Below are 17,547 nucleotides of genomic sequence, written 5' to 3' on the forward strand. Positions count from 1 at the left end.
GGTAGGCCCAGAGTCATAGACCTGACATGGTGAGGAGGAGGCCCAGAGTCATAGACCTGCCATGGTGGAGGCAGGTAGGCCCAGAGTCATAGACCTGAACATGGTGTAGGCAGGTATGCCCAGAGTCATAGACCTGAACAGCTGGAGGCAGGTAGGCCCAGATCATATACCTTGAACATGGTGAGGCAGTAGGCCCAGAGTCATTAGACCTGAACATGCTGAGGCAGGTAGGCCCAGAGTCATAGACCTGAACATGGTGGAGGCAGGTAGGCCCCGAGTCATAGACATTAACATGGTGGAGGCAGGTAGCCAAGAGTCATGGACCTGAACATGGTGGATGCAGGAAAGTCCCAAGTCATAGACATGACCTGGTGAGGCAGGTAGGCCCAGAGTCATAGACCTGAACATGGTGGAGGCGGTTGGCCCAGAGTCCAAAAGCCTGAACTGTGGAGCAGTAGGCCCAGATCATGACCTGAACATGGTGGAGCAGGTAGGCCCAGAGTCATAGACCTGAACATGGTGGAGGCAGGTAGGGCCCAGAGTCAAGACCGGAACATGGTGGGAGGCAGGTAGGCCCGCAGAGAGTCAGACCTGAACATGGTGGTGGCAGTAGGCTTAGAGTCATAGACCTAACATGTGGAGGCAGGTGGCCCAGAGTCCATAAGACCTGAACCTGGTGGATGCAGGTAGGCCAGAAGTCATGGACCTGAACATGGTGGAGGAAGGTATGCCCAAGTCATCGACCAGAACATGGTGGAGCATGATAGGCCCATAGTCATAGACCTGAACAGGTGGAGGCAGGTAGGCCCAGAGTCATCGACCTGAACATGGTGGTGGCGGTAGGCGTAGAGTCATAACCTTAACATGCTGGAGGCAGGTATGCTCAGAGTCATAGACCTGAAACATGTGGAGGGCGGTAGAAACCAAATCATAGACCTGAACATGGTGATGTCAGGTAGGCCCAGAGTCATAGAAATGAACATGGTGGAGGCAGTAGGCCCCAGAGTCATAGACCCCTTAACAATGGTGGCGGCAGGAAGCCCAGAGTCATAGACCTTGACATGGTGGAGGCAGGTAGGCCCCAGAGTCATGACCCTGAACATGGTGTAGGCGTAGGCCCAGTCATAGATCTGAACATGGTGGAGGCAGGTAGGCCCCGAGTCCATAGACCTGAACATGCTGGAGGCGGTAGGCCCAGAGTCATAGACCTGAAGATGGGTGGGAGGCGGTAGGCCCCAGAGTCATAGCCTGAAGCATGCTGGAGGCAGGATAGGCCCAGAGTCATAGACCTGAAGATGGTGAGGCAGGTAGGCCCAGAGTCATAGACCTGAACTGTGGAGGCAGGTAGGCCAGAGTCATAGACCTTGAACATGGTGGAGGCAGGTAGGCCCAGAGTCATAGACCTGAACATGTGTAGGCGGTAGGCCCAGAGTCATAGACCTGACCATGGTGGAGGCAGGTAGGCCCAGAGTCATAGACCTAACATGGTGTTGGCAGGTAGGCTTAGAGTATAGACCCTGGAACATGGTGGAGGTCAGGTAGGCCAGAGTCAATAGACCTGAACATGTGGAGGCAGGTAGGGCCCAGAGTCATGGACCTGAACATGGTGGAGGCAGGTAGGCCTTAGTAATAGACCTGACATGGTGGAGGGCGGTAGCCAGAGTCATAGACCTGAACATGCTGTAGGCAGGTATGCCCAGAGTCATAGACCTGAACATGCTTGAGGCAGGTAAGGCCCAGAGTCATAGACCTGAACATGGGTGGAGGCAGGTAGGCCCAGAGTCCATAGACCTGAACATGGTGGAGCAGGTAGGCCCAGAGTTCATAGACCTGAACATGGTGGAGGCAGGTAGGCCCAGAGGCATAGACCTAAACATGGTGGCAGGCAGGTGGCTCAGAGTCATAAGACCTGACATGGTGGAGGCAGGAAGCCCAGAGTCATAGACCTGAACATCGGTGGAGTGGCAGGTAGGCTCCAGGTCATAAGACCTGAACATGGTGGAGGCAGGTATGCCAGAGTCATAGACATGAACATGGGTGGAGGCAGGTAGGCCCAGAGTCCATGGACCTGAACATGGTGGGATGCAGGTAGGCCCAAGTCATAACCTGAAATCCTGGAGGCAGGTAGGCCCAGAGTCATGGACCTGACATGGTGGAGGCAGGTAGGCGAGTCATAGACCTGAACATGGTGGAGGCGGTAGGCCCAGAGTCCATAGACCTTAACATGTGGAGGCATGTAGGCCCAGATGCCATAGACCTGAACATGGTGGAGGCAGGTTGGCCCAGAGTCATAGACCTGAACATGGTGGAGGCAGGTAGGCCCAGAGGCTAGACCTGAACATGGTGGAGGCAGGTATGTCCATATGCATAGACCTAAACATGTGCAGGCAGTAGGCTCAGAGTCATAGACCTGAAACATGGTGGAGGCAGGAAGGCCAGAGTCATAGACCCTGAACATGTGGAGGCAGGTAGGCCCAGAGTCATAGACCTGAACATGGTGGCGCAGGTAGGCCAGAGATCATAGACATGAACATGGTGGAGGCAGGGTAGCCAAGTCATGGACCTGAACATGGTGGATTCAGGTAGGCCAGAGTATAGACTGAAACATCCTGGAGGCAGGTAGCCCAGAGTCATGGACCTGAACATGGTGGAGGCAGGTAGGCCCAGAGTCCTAGACCTGAACTGGTGGAGGCAGGTCGGCCCAGAAGTCATAGACCGAACATGGTGGAGGCAGGTAGCCCAGAGGCATTGACCTAACAATGGGCAGGCAGGTAGGCTCAGAGTCATACACCTGAACATGGTGGGAGGCAGGTAGGCCCAGAGTCATAGACCTGTACATGGTGGAGGCAGGTAGGCCCAAGTCATAGACCTGAACATGGTGGAGAGGTAGGCCCGGGAGTCATAGACCTGAAACATGGTGGAGGCAGGAAGGCCCAGCGTCATAGACCGAATATGGTGAGTCAGGTAGGCCCAGAGTCATAGAACTGAACAGGGTGGAGGCAGGTAACCCCATAGTCATAAGACCTGAACATGCTGGAGTCATGTAGGCCAGAGCATAGACCTGAACATGCTGGAGGCAGTAGCCCAGAGTCTAGACCTGAACATGGTGTAGGCAGGTAGGCCCAGAGTCTAGACCTGAACATGGTTGGGAGGCAGTGGCCCAGAGTCCATGACCTAAACATGGTGCAGGCAGGTAGGCTCAGAGTCCATAGACCTGAACATGGTGGAGGCCAGGAAGGCCTCCCAGAGTCATAGACCTGAACAATGTGGAGGCAGGTAGGCCCAGAGTCTAGACCTGAACATGTGGAGGCAGGTATGCCCAGAGGTCATAGACATGAACATGGTTGAAGGCAGGTAGCCCAGATCATGGACCTGAACATGGGTTGGATGCAGTAGGGCCCCAGAAGTCATAGACCTGACATCCTGGAGGCAGTAGGCCCAGAGTCAGGACCTGAACATGGTGGAGCCGTAGCCCAGAGTCATAGACCTGAACATGGTGGAGGCGGTAGCCAGAGTCATAGACCCTGACTGTGGGAGGCAGGCAGGCCCAGATGCATAGACCTAAACTTGGTGCAGGGAGGTAGGCCTCAGTATACACCTGAAATGTGGAGTACATGTGTCCCATAGTCATAGACCTGCCATGGTGGATGGCAGGTAGCCTCAGAGTCATAGACCTGAACATGGTGGAGGCAGGTAAGGCCCAGAGTCATAGACCTGAACATGTGTAGGAAGGAAGGCCCAGAGTCATAGACCTGAACATGGGGGAGGCAGGTAGGCCAGAGTCATAGACCTGAATCAGGGTGGAGGCAGGTAGGCCGCCAGAGTCATAGACCTGAACATGCTGGAGGCAGTAGGCCCAGAGTCATAGACCTGAACATGGTGGAGGCAGGTAGGCCCAGAGTCAATAGACCTGACATGCTGGAAGCAGGTAGGACCCAGATTCATAGACCTGAACTGGGGACGGCAGGTAGCCCAGAGTCAAGACATGAACATGGTGGAGGCAGGGTTGGCCCAGGAGTCATGGACTTGACATGTGGAGGCAGGAACCCAGAGTCATAGACATGGACCTGGTGTGTAGCAGGTAGTCCCATAGTCATAGACCTGACATGGTGGAGGGCAGGTTTGGCCCAGAGTCAAAAGGGGGCCTGAACATGGTGGAAGGCGGTATGCCCAGAGTCATAAGACCTGAACAGGGTGGAGCAGGTAGGCCCAGAGTCATCGACCTGAACATGGTGGGCAGGTAGGCCCCGAGTCTAGACCTGAACATGGTGGAGGCAGGTAGGCCCGGAGTCATCGACCTGAACATGGTGGTGGCAGGTAGGCTTAGAGTCATAGACCTGAACATGGTGGAGGCAGGTAGCCCAGAGTCGTAGACCTGAACATGGTGGAGGCAGGTAGGCCCAGAGTCATGGAGCCTGAACATGGTGGAGGCAGTAGGCCCCAAGTCCATAGACCAGAACATGGTGAGGCAGTAGGCCCAAGAGTCACTAGACCTGAACATGGTGGGAGGCAGGTAGGCCCAGAGTCAATAGACCTGAACATGGTGGGTGGCAGGTCGGCGTAGAGTCATAGACCTGAACATGCTGGAGGCAGGTAGGCTCAGAGTCATAGACCCTGAACATGGTGGAGGCAGGTAGAACCAGAATCATCGACCTGAACATGGGGATGCAGGTAGGCCCAGAGTCTAGACCTGAACTGGTGGAGGCAGGTAGCCCAGAGTCAAACCTGAACATGGTGGAGGCAGGAAGGCCCAGAGTCATAGACCTGAACATGGTGAGGCAGGTAGGCCCAAGTCATAGACCTGAACATGGGTGGAGGCAGGTAGGCCCAGTCCTAGATAGAATCATGGTGGAGGCCGGTAGGCCCCAGAGTCATAGACCTGAACATGCGGAGGCAGGTAGGCCCAGAGTCATAGACCTGAAGATGGTGGGAGGCAGGTAGGCCCAGAGTCATAGAACTGAACTGCTGGAGGCAGGTATGACCCAGAGTCATAGACTGAAGATGGTGGAGGCAGTAGGCCCAGAGGTCATAGACCTGAACATGTGGAGGCAGGTAGGCCCAGAGGCATAGACCTAACATGGTGCAGGCAGGTGGCTCAGAGTCATACACCTGAACATGGTGGGAGGCAGTAAGGCCCAGAGTCATAGACTGACATGGTGGAATGCAGGTAAGGCCCAGAGTCATAGACCTGTACATGGTGGAGGCAAGTAGCCCATAGTCCATAGACCTGAACATGGATGGAGGCAGGTAGGCCCAGAGTCTAAGACCGGAACATGGTGGAGGCAGAAGGCCCAGAGTCCATAGACCTGAACATGGGTGGATGCAGGTAGGCCCAGAGTCATAATAGACCTAACATGGTGGAGGCAGGTAAGCGCCAGAGTCATAGACTGAACATGCTGGAAGGAATGAGGCCCAGAGTCGATAGATACCTGAACATGCCTGGAGGCAGGTAGGCCGCATAGTCCTATACCTGAACATGGTGGAGGGCAGGTAGGCCCAGAGTCATAGACCTGAACATGGGTTGAGGCCAGGTAGGCCCAGAGTCGATGACCCTAAACATGGTGCAGGCAGGTAGGCTCAGAAGTCATAGACCTTAACATGGTGGGGCAGGAAGGCCCAGAGTCATAGACCTGAACATGGTGGAGGCAGGTAGGCCCCAGAGTCCATAGACCTAACATGTGGAGGCAGTAGGCCCAGAGCATAGACATGAATAACATGGTGAGGCAGGTAGGCCCAGAGTCTGACCTGAACATGGTGTATGCATGTAGGCCCAGAGTCTAGACCTGAACATCCTGGAGGCAGGTAGGCCCAGAGTCATGACCTGAAACATGGTGGAGGCAGGTAGGCCCAGAAGCTCATAGACCTGAACATGGTGGGAGGCAGGTAGGCCCAGAGTCATAGACCTGAACATGGTGGAGGCAGGTAGGCCCAGAGGCATGACCTAAATTGGTGCAGGCAGGTAGGCTCAGAGTCATACACCTGAAACATGGTGGAGGCAGGTGGGCACAGAGTCATAGAACCTGCAAATGGTGGACGGAGGTTATGCCCAGACATAGACCTGAACATGGTGGGGGAGGCAGGTAGTGCCCAGAGTCAATAGAACCTGAACATGTGTAGGAAGGAAGGCCCAGAGTCATAGACCCTGAACATGGTGAGGCAGGTAGGCCCAGATCATAGACCTGACATGGTGGAGGCGAGGTAGGCCCAAGTCATCGACCTGAACAGCTGAGGGCAGGTAGGCCCATAGTCATAGACCTGAACAGGGTGGGAGGGCAGGTGGCCCAGAGTCATAGCCTGAGCCATAGCTGGAGGCAGGTAGCCCGAGTCAAGAACCTGAACATGGTGGATGCAGGTAGGCCCGAGAGTCATAGACATGACAATGGTGGAGCGCAGGTAGGCCCAGAGTCATGGACCTGAACATTGGTGGAGGCAGGAAGCCCAGAGTCATAGAACATGGACCTGGTGGAGGCAGGTAGGCCCAGAGTCATAGACCTGAACATGGTGGAGGCAGGTTGGCCCAAGTCAAAAGCCTGAACATGGTGGAGGCGTAGGCCCAGATCATCGACCTGAACATGGTGGAGGCAGGTAGGCCCAGAGTCATAGACCTGAAGCATGGTGGAGGCAGGTAAGGCCTCCGAGTCATAGACCTGAACATGGTGGAGCAGGTAGCCCATAGTCATATGACCTGAACATGGTGGTGGCAGGTAGGCTTAAGTCCTAGACCTGAACTGGTGGAGGCCAGGTAGGCCCAGGTCATAGAACCTGAACATGGTGGAGGCAGGTGGGCCCAGAGTCATGGATCCTACATGGTGGAGGCAGGTAGGCCCAGAGTCATAGACCAGAACATGGTGGATGGCAGGTAGGCCCAGAGTCAATAGACCTGAACATGGTGGAGGCAGGAAGGGGCCCAGAGTCATAGAACCTGAACATGGTGGAGGCAGTAGGCCCAAGTCATAGACCTGAACATGTGGAGGCAGGTAAGCCCAGAGTCATAGACCTGAACATGCTGGAGGCAGGAGGCCCAGAGTCATAGACCTTAACATGCTTGGAGGCAGGTAGGCCCAGAGTCAGAGACCTGAACATGGTGTAGGCAGGTAGGCCCAGAGTCATAGACCTGAACATGGGGAGTCAGGTAGGCCCAGAGTCATAGACCTAAACATGGTGCCGGCAGGTAGGCTAGAGTCATAGACCTGAACACTAGGTGGAGGCAGGAAGGCCCAGAGTCAATAGACCTGAACATGGTGGAGGCAGGTAGGCCCAGTGAGTCATAGACCTAGAACATGGTGGAGGCAGGTAGGCCCAGAGTCATAGACATGAACATGGTGGAGGCAGGTAGGCCCAGAGTCATTGGACCTGAACATGGTGATGCAGTAGGCCCAGAGAGTCATAGACCTGCACATCTGGGGAGGCAGGTAGGCCCAGAGTCATGCCTGAACTGGTGGAGGCAGGTAGGCCCAGAGTCATAGACCTGAACATGGTGGAGGCAGGTAGGCCCGAGAGTCATAGGACCTGAACATGGTGGGAGGCAGGGAAGGCCCAGCAGGCATAGACCTAACTTGGTGCAGGCAGGTAGGCTCAGAGTCATAACACCTTAACAGATGGTGGAGGCAGGTAGGCCCCAGAGTCAAGAAAACCTGCACATGGTGGAGGCAGGTAGGCCGCAGAGTCTAGACCTGAACATGGTGGGGCAGGTCGCCCAGGAGTCATAGACCTGAACATGGTGGAGGAAGGAAGGCCCCAGAGGTCATAGACCTGACCATGGTGGAGGCAGGTAGCCCAGAGTCATAGACCTGAACATGGTGAGGCAGGTAGGCCCAGATCATAGACCTGAACATGCTTGGAGGCAGGTTAGGCCCAGAGTCATAGACCTGAACATGGTGGAGTCAGGTAGGCCCCAGAGTCATAGACTGAACATGCTGGAGGCCGGTAGGCCCAGAGTCATAGACCTGAACATGGTGGAGGCAAGGTGGCCCAGAGTCCATAGACATGAACATGGTGGAGGCAGGTAGTCCCAGAGTCATTGGTGACCTGAACATGGTGAGGCAGGACAGCCCAGAGTCATAGACATGGACCTGGTGTGTGCAGGTAGGCCCAGAGTCTAGACCGACACATGGTGGAGGCAGGTTGGCCCAGAAGTCAAAGCCTGACATGGTGGAGGCAGGTAGGCCCAGAGTCATAAGACTTAACATGGTGAGCAGTGTAAGCCCAGAGTCTAGACCTGAACATGGCTGGAGGAGGTAGCCCAGAGTCTAGACCTGAACATGCTGTGAGGCAGGTAGGCCCAGAGTCAATAGAGACCTGAAGATGGTGGAGGCCAGGTAGGCCCAGAGTCATAGACCTGAAACATGGCTGGAGGCAGGTAGGCCCAGAGTCATAGACCTGAAGATGTTGGAGGCAGGGTAAGGCCCAAGTCATAGACCTGAACATGGTGGAGGCAGGTAAGGGCCCAGAGGCATAGACCTAAACAATGGTGCAGGCAGGTAGGCTCAGAGTCAGACACCTGACATGGTGGAGGCAGGTAGGGCCCAGATCAGGACCTGAACATGGTGGAGCATGTAGGCCCAGAGTCATAGACCTGTAACAAATGGTGGAGGCAGGTAGGCCCAAAGTCATATGACTGAACATGGTGGAGGCAGGTAAGGCCCAGAGTCATATACCCTGAACATTGTGGAGGCAGGAAGGCCCAGAGTCCATAGACCTGAACATGGTGGAGGCAGGTAGGCCCAGAGTCATAGACCTTAACATGTGGAGGCAGGTAAGCCAGAGTCATAGACCTGAACATGCTGGAGGCAGGTAGGCCATAGTCAAGACCTGAAGCATGCTGGAGGCAGTAGGCCCAGAGTCATAGACCTGAACATGGTGAGGCAGGTAGGCCCGAGTCTAGACCTGAACATGGTTGAGGCAGGTAGGCCCAGAGTTCATAGACCTAAACATGGTGCAGGCAGGTAGGCTCAAGTCATTAGACCCTGAACATGGTGGGCAGAAGGCCCAGAGTCATAGGACCCTGAAACATGGTGTAAGGCAGGTAGCCAGAGTGCAAAGACCTTAACATGGTGAGGCAGTAGGCCATAGTCATGAACATGAACATGTGTGGAGGCAGGTAGGCCCAGAGTCATGGACCTGAACATGGTGATGCGGTAGGCCCCGAGTCCATAGACTGAACATCTGGAGGCAGGTAGGCCCCGGTCTGGACCTGAACATGGTGGAGGCCGTAGGCCCAGAGTCATAGACCTGAACATGGTGGAGGCAGGTAGGCCCCAGAGTCATAGGACCTGACATGGTGGAGGCCAGGTAGGCCCGAGGCATAGACCTAACTTGGTGCAGGCAGGTAGGCTCAGAGTCATACCCTGAACTGGTGGAGGCAGGTAGGCCCAGAGTCATAGACCTCCACATGGTGGAGGCCGTAGGCCCAGAGTCAAGACCTGGACATTGGTGGAGGCAGGTAGGCCCCAGAGTCAATAGACCTGAAACTGGTGGAGGAAGAAGGCCCAGATCATAGACCTGAACATGGTGGAGGCAGGTGGCCAGAGTCATAGACCTGAACATGGTGGAGGCAGTCAGGCCAGAGTCATAGACCCTGAAACATGCTGGAGGGCCAGGTAGTCCCAGAGTCATAGACCTGAACATGGGTGGAGGCAGGTAGTCCCAGAGTTCATAGACCTGAACATGGCTGGAGGCAGGTAGGCCCAGAGTCATTAGACCTGAACAGGTTGAGGCAAGGTAGGCCCAGTAGTCATAGACAGATGAACATGGTGGAGGCAGGTAGCCAGAGTCATGGACCTGAACATTGTGGTAGGCAGGAAAGCCCAGAGTCATAGACATGGACTGGTGGAGGCAGGTAGGCCCCTAGTCCATAACCTGAACATGGTGGGATCAGGTTGGCGCCATGAGTACAAATCCTAACATGGTGTAGGCAGGTAGGCCACAGAGTATAGACCTGGAACATGGTGAGGCAGGTAGGCCCAGAGTCATAGACCTGAACATTGTGGAGGCAGGTAGGCCCGAGTCATAGACCTGAACATGGGTGGAGGCAGGGGAGGCCCAGAGTCCATAGACCTGAACATGGTGGTGCAGGTAGCTTAGATAGTCCATAGACCTGAACATGGTGAGGCAGGTAGGCCGAGAGTCATAGACCTGAACATGGTGAGGCAGGTAGGCCCCAGAGTCATGGCCTGAAATGGTATTGAGGCAGGTAGGCCCAGAGTCATAGACCAGAACATGGTGGAGGCGGTAGGCCCAGAGTCATAGACTAACATGGTGGAGGCATTAGGCCAGAGTCATAGACTGAACATGGTGGTGGCAGGTAGGCGTAGAGTCATAGACCTGAACAATGCTGGAGGCAGGTAGGCTCAGAGTCATAGACCTGAACCATGGTGAGGCAGTTAGAACCAGAATCATAGACCGGAACATGGTGGATGCAGGTAGGCCCAGATCTAGACCCTGAACATGGTGGAGGCAGGTAGGCCCTCCATAGATCTGACATGGTGGAGGCAGGTAGGCCCAGAGTCATAGACCTGAAACATGCTGGAGGCAGGTAGGCCCAGATCATAGACCTGAATAAGGTGGAGGCAGGTAGGCCCCCAGAGTCATAGACCTGAACATGGTGAGGCAGGTAAGGCCCAGAGGCATAGACCCTAAACAAGGGTGCAGGCAGGTAGGCTCAGAGTCCATACACCTGAACAGGGTGGAGGCAGTTAGGCCCAGATCATAGACCTGAACAGTAGGTGGAGGCAGTAGGCCCAGAGTCATAGACCTGAACATGGTGGAGGCAGGTTGCCCAGAGTCATAGACCTGATACAATGGTGGAGGCAGGTAGGCCCAGAGTCATAGACCTGAACATGGTGAGGCAGGAGGCCCAAGTCATAGACCATGAACATGGTGTGGGCAGGTAGGCCCAGAGTCATGACCTGAACATGGTGGAGGCAGGTAGGCCCAGAGTCAAGACCTGAACATGGTGGAGGCAGGTAGGCCCAGAGTCATAGACCTGAACATTGGTGGAGCGGTGGCCAGAGTCAAAAGCCTAACATGGTGAGCAGGTAGGCCCAGAGTCATAGACCTGAACATGTGGAGCAGGTAGGGCCCAGAGTCATGGACCTGAACATGGTTTAGGCAGGTTAGGCCCCGAGTCATAGACATGGGACATGGGTGGAGATAGGTAGGCCCATGAGTCATAGACCTGAACATGTGGAGGCAGGTAGGCCCGAGTCATAGACCTGAACATCCTGGAGGCAGGTAGACCAGAGTCCAAGAATAGACCTGAACAGGGTGGAGCAGGTAGGCCCAGAGTCTAGACCTGAACATGGTGGAGCAGGTAGGCCCATATGTCAATAGACCTGAAACATGGTGGAGGCAGGTAGGCCCATAGGCTAGCCTGAACATGGTGGAGGCGGTTAGCCCACCGAAGGCATAGACTAAACATGGTGAGGCAGGTAGTCTCAGAGTCATACACCTAACATGGTGGAGGCAGGTAGGCCCAGAGTCAATAGACCTGAACATGGGTGCAGGCAGGTGAGGCCCAGAGTCATAGACTGAACATGGTGGAGGCAGGTAGGCCCAGAGTCTAGACCTGAACATGGTGGGGCAGGTAGGCCCCGAGGCATAGACCTAAACATGGTTGCAGGCAGGTAGGCTCAGAGTCCATACCCTGACATGGTGGAGGCAGGTAGGCCCAGAGTCATAGACCTGCACATGGTGGAGGCAGGTAGGCCCAGAGTCATAGACCTGAACATGTGGAGCGGTAGGCCCAGATCATAGACCTGAACATGGGTGGAGGAAGGAAGGCCAGAGTCATAGACCTGAACATGGTGGAGGCAGGTAGGCCCAGAGTCATAGACCTGAACATGGTGGATGCAGGAGGCCAAGAGTCATAGACCTTGAACATGCTGGGGCAGGTAGGCCCAGAGTCCATAGACCTGAACATGGGGAGGCAGGTAGGCCCGAGTCATTAGACCTGAACATGCTGGAGGCAGGTAGGCCCCAGAGTCATAGACCTGAACATGGTGGAGGCAGGTAGGCCCAGATCATAGACATGACTGGTGGGCAGTAGGCCCGAGTCATGACCTGAAACATGGTGGAAAAAAAAGGGGCAGGAAGCCCAGAGTCATAGACATGGACCTGGTGGAGGCGGTAAGGCCCAGAGTCATAGACCTGAACATGGGGAGGCAGTTGGCCACGAGGTCAAAAGCCTGAACATGGTGGAGCAGGTAGCCCAGAAGTCCATAGACCTGAACATGGTGAGGCAGTAGGCCCAGAGTCATAGACCTGAACATGGTGAGGCAGGTAGGCCCAGAGTCATAGACCTGAACATTGGTGGAGGAGGTAGGCCCAGAGTCATAGACCTGAACTGGTGGTGGCAGGTAGGCTTAGAGTCATAGACCTGAAACAGGTGGAGGCAGTAAGGCCCAGAGTCTAGAACCTGAACATGGTGGAGGCAGGTAGGCTCCATGAGTCATAGACCTGAACATGGTGGGAGCAGCTAGGCCCAGAGTCGAGACTCTGAACTGGGTGAGGCAGGTAGGCCATAGTCATAGACCTGAACATGGTGTGAGCAGGTAGCCCAGCGCATAGACCTGAAACATGGTGGATGCAGGTAGCTTAGAGTCATAGACCTGAAACATGCTTGTGATGGCAGGTAGGCTCAGAGTCATAGACCTGACATGGTGGGAGGAGGTATAACCAGAGTCTAGACCTGAACATGGTGGATGCAGTGTAGGCCGAGAGTCATAGACCTGAACATGGTGGAGGCAGTTAGGCCAGAGTCATAGACCTGAACATGGTGGAGGCAGGAAGGCCCAGAGTCGATGACCTGCACATGGTGGAGGCAGGTAGGCCCAGAGTCTAGACCTGAACATGGTGGAGGCATGTTAAGGCCCAGTCATAGATCTGAACATGGTGGATGCAGTGGTATGCCCAGAGTCATAGACCTGAACATGCTGGCGGCAGTAGTGCCCGCGTCATAGACCTGAGATGGTGGGGCGGTAGGCCCCAGAGTCATAGACCTGAACATGGTGGAGGCAGTAGGCCCAGAGGCCATAGACCTAACATGGTGGCAGGCAGGTAGGCTGCATAGTCATACACCTGAACATGGGGTGGAGGCAGGTAGGCCCAGTGAGTCTAGACCTGAACATGGTGGAGGCAGGTTATGCCCAGAGGTCAAGACCTGAACATGGTGGAGGCAGTAGGGCCCAGAGTCATAGACCTGAACATGGGTGAGGCAGGAATGCCCAGAGTCATAGACCTGAAAACATGGTGGAGGCAGGTAGGCCCAGAGTCATAGACCTGAACATGGTGGAGGCAGGTAGGCCCAGAGTCCATAGACCTGAACATGGTTGAGGAGGTAGGCCAGAGTCATAGACCTGAAACATGGGTGGAAGGCAGGTAGGCCGCAGAGTCAAAAAGCCTGAACATGGTGGAGGCATGTAGGCCCAGAGTCATAGACCTGACATGGTGAGGCAGGTAGGCCCAGAGTCATGGACCTGAACATGGTGTAGGCAGGTAGGCCCAGAGTCATAGACAATGGACATGGTGAGGCAGGTAGCCCAGAGTCATAGACCGAACATGGTGGAGGTCAGGTAGGCCAAGTCATAGACCTGAACATGGTGGAGGTAGGTAAGGCCCAGAGTCATAGACTGAACATGGTGGGAGGCAGGTAGGCCAGAAGTCTAGACCTGAACACATGGTGGTGGCAGTAGCTCAGAGTCATAGCCTGAACATGCAGTGATGCAGGTAGGCTCAGAGTCATAGACTGACCATTGTGAGCAGGTAGACAACCAGAGTCCATAGACCTGAACATGTGGATGCAGGTAGGCCCCAGAGTCATAACCTGAACATGGTGGAGGCAGGTGGCCAGAGTCATAACCTGAACATGGTGGAGGCAGGAAGGCCCTAGAGTCATAGACCTGAACATGGTGGAGGCAGGTAGGGCCCCAGAGTCATTAGACCTGAACATGGGTGGAGGCAGGTAGGCCCCAGAGTCATAGACCTGAACATGGTGAGGGCAGGTAGGCCCATAGTTCCTAGACCTGAAAATTGGTGAGGCAGGTATGCTAGAGTCATAGACCTGACATCCTGGAGAAAGGTAGGCCCAGAGTCTGGACCTGAACTGGTGGATTCAAGGTAGAGACCCCCGGTCATAGACCTGAACATCCTGGAGGCAGTAGCCCAGAATTCATGGACCTGAACATGGTGGAGGCGGTAGGCCCAGAGTCATAGACCTGAACATCCTGGAAGCAGGTAGTCCCAGATCCATGGACCTGAACAGGTGAGGCAGTAGGCCAGAGTCATGACCTGAAACATGCTGGAGGCCAGGTAGGCCCAGAGTCATAGACCTTAACATGGTTGGAGGCAGGTAGGCCCGAGTCATAGACAATTGACATGGTGAGGCAGGTAGGCCCAGAGTCCATGGACCTGAACATGGTGGAGGCATGAAAGCCCAGAGTCATAGACTGGACCTGGTTGGAGGCAGGTATGCCAGAGTCATAGACCTGAAAATGGTGGTGCAGGTTGGCCAGAGTCAAAAGCACTGAACATGGTGGGAGGCAGGTAGGCCCAGATTCATAGACCGAACATGTGGAGGGCAGGTAGGCCCATAGTCATAGACCTGAACAGGGTGTAGGCAGGTAGGCCCAGAGGCATGACCTTAACATGGTGGAAGCCAGGTTAGGCCCAGAGTCATAGACCTGAACCTGGTTGGTGGCAGGTAGGCTTAGGTCTAGACCTAACATGGTGGAGGCAGTAGGGCCCAAGTCATAGACCTAACATGGTGGAAGGCAGTAGGTCCCCAGAGTCATAGACCCTGAACATGGGGGGAGGCAGGTAGGCCCAGAGTCAATAGACCTGAACATGGTGGAGGGCAGGTAGCCCAGAGTCATAGACCTGAACATGGTGAGGCAGTAGGCCCGCGTCATAACCTGCACATGCTGGAGCAGGTAGTGCTTAGAGTCATAGACCTGAACTGCTGGAGGCAGGTAGGCTCAGAGTCATAGACCTGAACATGGTGAGCAGGTAGAACCAGAGTCATAGACCTGAACATGGTGGATCAGGTAGGCCCAGAGTCATAGACCTGAACATGGTGGAGGCAGGTAGGCCCAGGGTCATAGACTGAACATGGTGGCGGCAGGAAGGCCCCAGAGTCATAGACCTGAACATGGTGGAGGCAGGTAAGGACCCAGGTCATAGACCTGAACATGGTGGAGGCAGGTAGCCAGTCAAGATTGACATGGTGGAGGCAGGTAGCCCAGAGTCATAGACTGAACATGCTGGAGGCAGGTAGGCCCAGAGTCATAGACCTGAAGATGTGGAGGCAGGTAGGGCCCAGAGTCATAGACCTGAACATGGTGGAGGCAGGTAGGCCCAGAGGCATAGACCTAAACATGGTGCAGGCGTAGGCTCATGAGTCATACACCTGAACATGGGTGGAGGCAGGTAGGCCCAGAGTCATAACTGACATGGTTGGAGGCCAGGTAGGCCCAGAGTTCATAGACCTGAACATGGTGGATTGCAGTAGGCCCAGAGTCATGACCTGAACATGGTGGAGGCAGGAAGGCCCCAGAGTCAAGACCTGAACATGGTGGATGCAGGTAGGCCAGGTCATAGACCTGAAAATGGTGGAGGCAGGTAGGCCCAGAGTCATAGACCTGAACATGTGGAGGCATGTAGGCCCAGAGTCATCTACCTGAAAGCATGGTGGAGGCAGTAGGGCCCAGAGTCCAAAGCCTGAACATGGTGGAAGGCCAAGGTAGGCCCAGAGTCATAGACCTGAACTGTGTGGAGGCAGGTAGGCCCAGAGTCATGGACCTGAACATGGTGTAGGCATGAGGGGCCCAGAGTCATAGACATGGACATGGTGGAGGCAGGTAGGCCCAGAGTCATAGACCGAACTGGTGGAGGCAGGTAGGCCCAGAGTCATAGACCTGAACATGGTTGAGGTAGGTAGCCCAGAGTCATAGACCTGAACATGGTGGATGGCAGGTAGCCCAGAGTCATAGACCTGAACATGGTGGGTGGCAGGTAGCTCAGAGTCATAGACCTGAACATTGCAGGAGCAGGTAGGCTCAGATGTCTAGACCTGAACATGGTGGAGGCATGTAGAACCAGAGTCATAGACCTGAACCTGGTGGATGCAGGTAGGCCCGAGTCATAGACCTGACCGGTGGAGGCAGGTAGGCCAGAGCATAGACCTGAACATGTGGAGGGCCCCAGGGAAAGGCCAGATCATAGACCTGAACATGGTGGAGGCAGGTAGGCCAAGAGTCATAGACCGAACATGGTGGACAGGCAGGTAGGCCGCCAGAGTCATAGCCTGAACATGGTGGAGGCAGTAGGCCCAGGATTCATAGACCTTAAAATGTGGAGGCAGTAGGGCTAGAGTCTAGTGAACCTGAACAACCTGGAGAAAGGTAGGCCTCAGAGTCATGACTGCACTGGTGGATGCAGGTGTACCAGAAGTCATAGACCTGAACATCTGGAGGCAGTAGGCCCGATCCATGGACCTGAACATGGTGAGGCGAGTAGGCCCCAGAGTCATAGACCTGACATCCTGGAGGCGGTAGGCCCAGAGTCTGGACCTGAACATGGTGGAGGGCAGGTAATGGCCCAGAGTCATGACCCTGAACACCCTGGAGGCAGTAGACCCAGAGTCATAGACCTGAACATGGTTTGAGGCAGGTAGGCTCAGAGTCATAGAACCTGACATGGGTGGAGGCGGTAGAACCAGAGTCATAGACCTGAACATGGTGGGGCAGGTAGGCCAGAGTGATAGAACCTGAATCATGTGGAGGCAGAAGGCCCAGAGTCATAGACCTGAACATGGTGGAGGCAGGTAGGCCCAGAGTCATGGACCTGAACATGGTGGATGCAGGTAGTCCCAGAGTTCCATAGAGCCTTAACATCCTGGTGAGGCAGGTAGGCCCAGAGTCATGGACCTGAACATGGGTGGAGCAGGTAGGCCCAGAGTCATAGACCGAACATGGTGGAGGCAGGTAAGGCCCAGAGTTCATAGACCTGAACATGGTGAGGCAGGTAGGCCACAGAGGCATAGACCTAAACATCATGGTGGGCAGCAGTAGGCTCAGATCATACACCTGAACATGGTGGAGGCAGGTAGCCCATAGTCATAGACCTGAACTGGTGGAGGCAGTAGGCCCAGAGGTCATGGACCCGAACATGGTGGAGGGCAGGAAAGCCTAGAAGTCATAGACATGACCTGGTGTGAGGCAGGTAGGCCCGAGTAAAAGGCCCTTAACATGGTGAAGGCAGGTAGGCCCAGAGTCATGACCTGAACATGGTGGAGGCAGGTAGGCCCAGAGTTCATAACCTGAACATGGTGGAGGCAGGTAGGCCCAGAGGTCATAGACCTAACATGGTGGAGGCAGTAGGCCCGAGTCTAGACCTGAACATGGTGGTGGCAGTGCTTAGAGTCATAGACCTGAACATTGTGAGGCAGGTTAGGGGCCCAGAGTCAGAGACCTGAACATGGGTTGAGGCAGGTAGGCCCAGAGTCATGGACTGAACATGGTGAGGCAGGTAGGGCCCAGAGTCATAGACTGA

Source organism: Salvelinus namaycush, chromosome 6, assembly GCF_016432855.1.
Source record: "Salvelinus namaycush isolate Seneca chromosome 6, SaNama_1.0, whole genome shotgun sequence".
Lineage (NCBI taxonomy): Eukaryota > Metazoa > Chordata > Actinopteri > Salmoniformes > Salmonidae > Salvelinus > Salvelinus namaycush.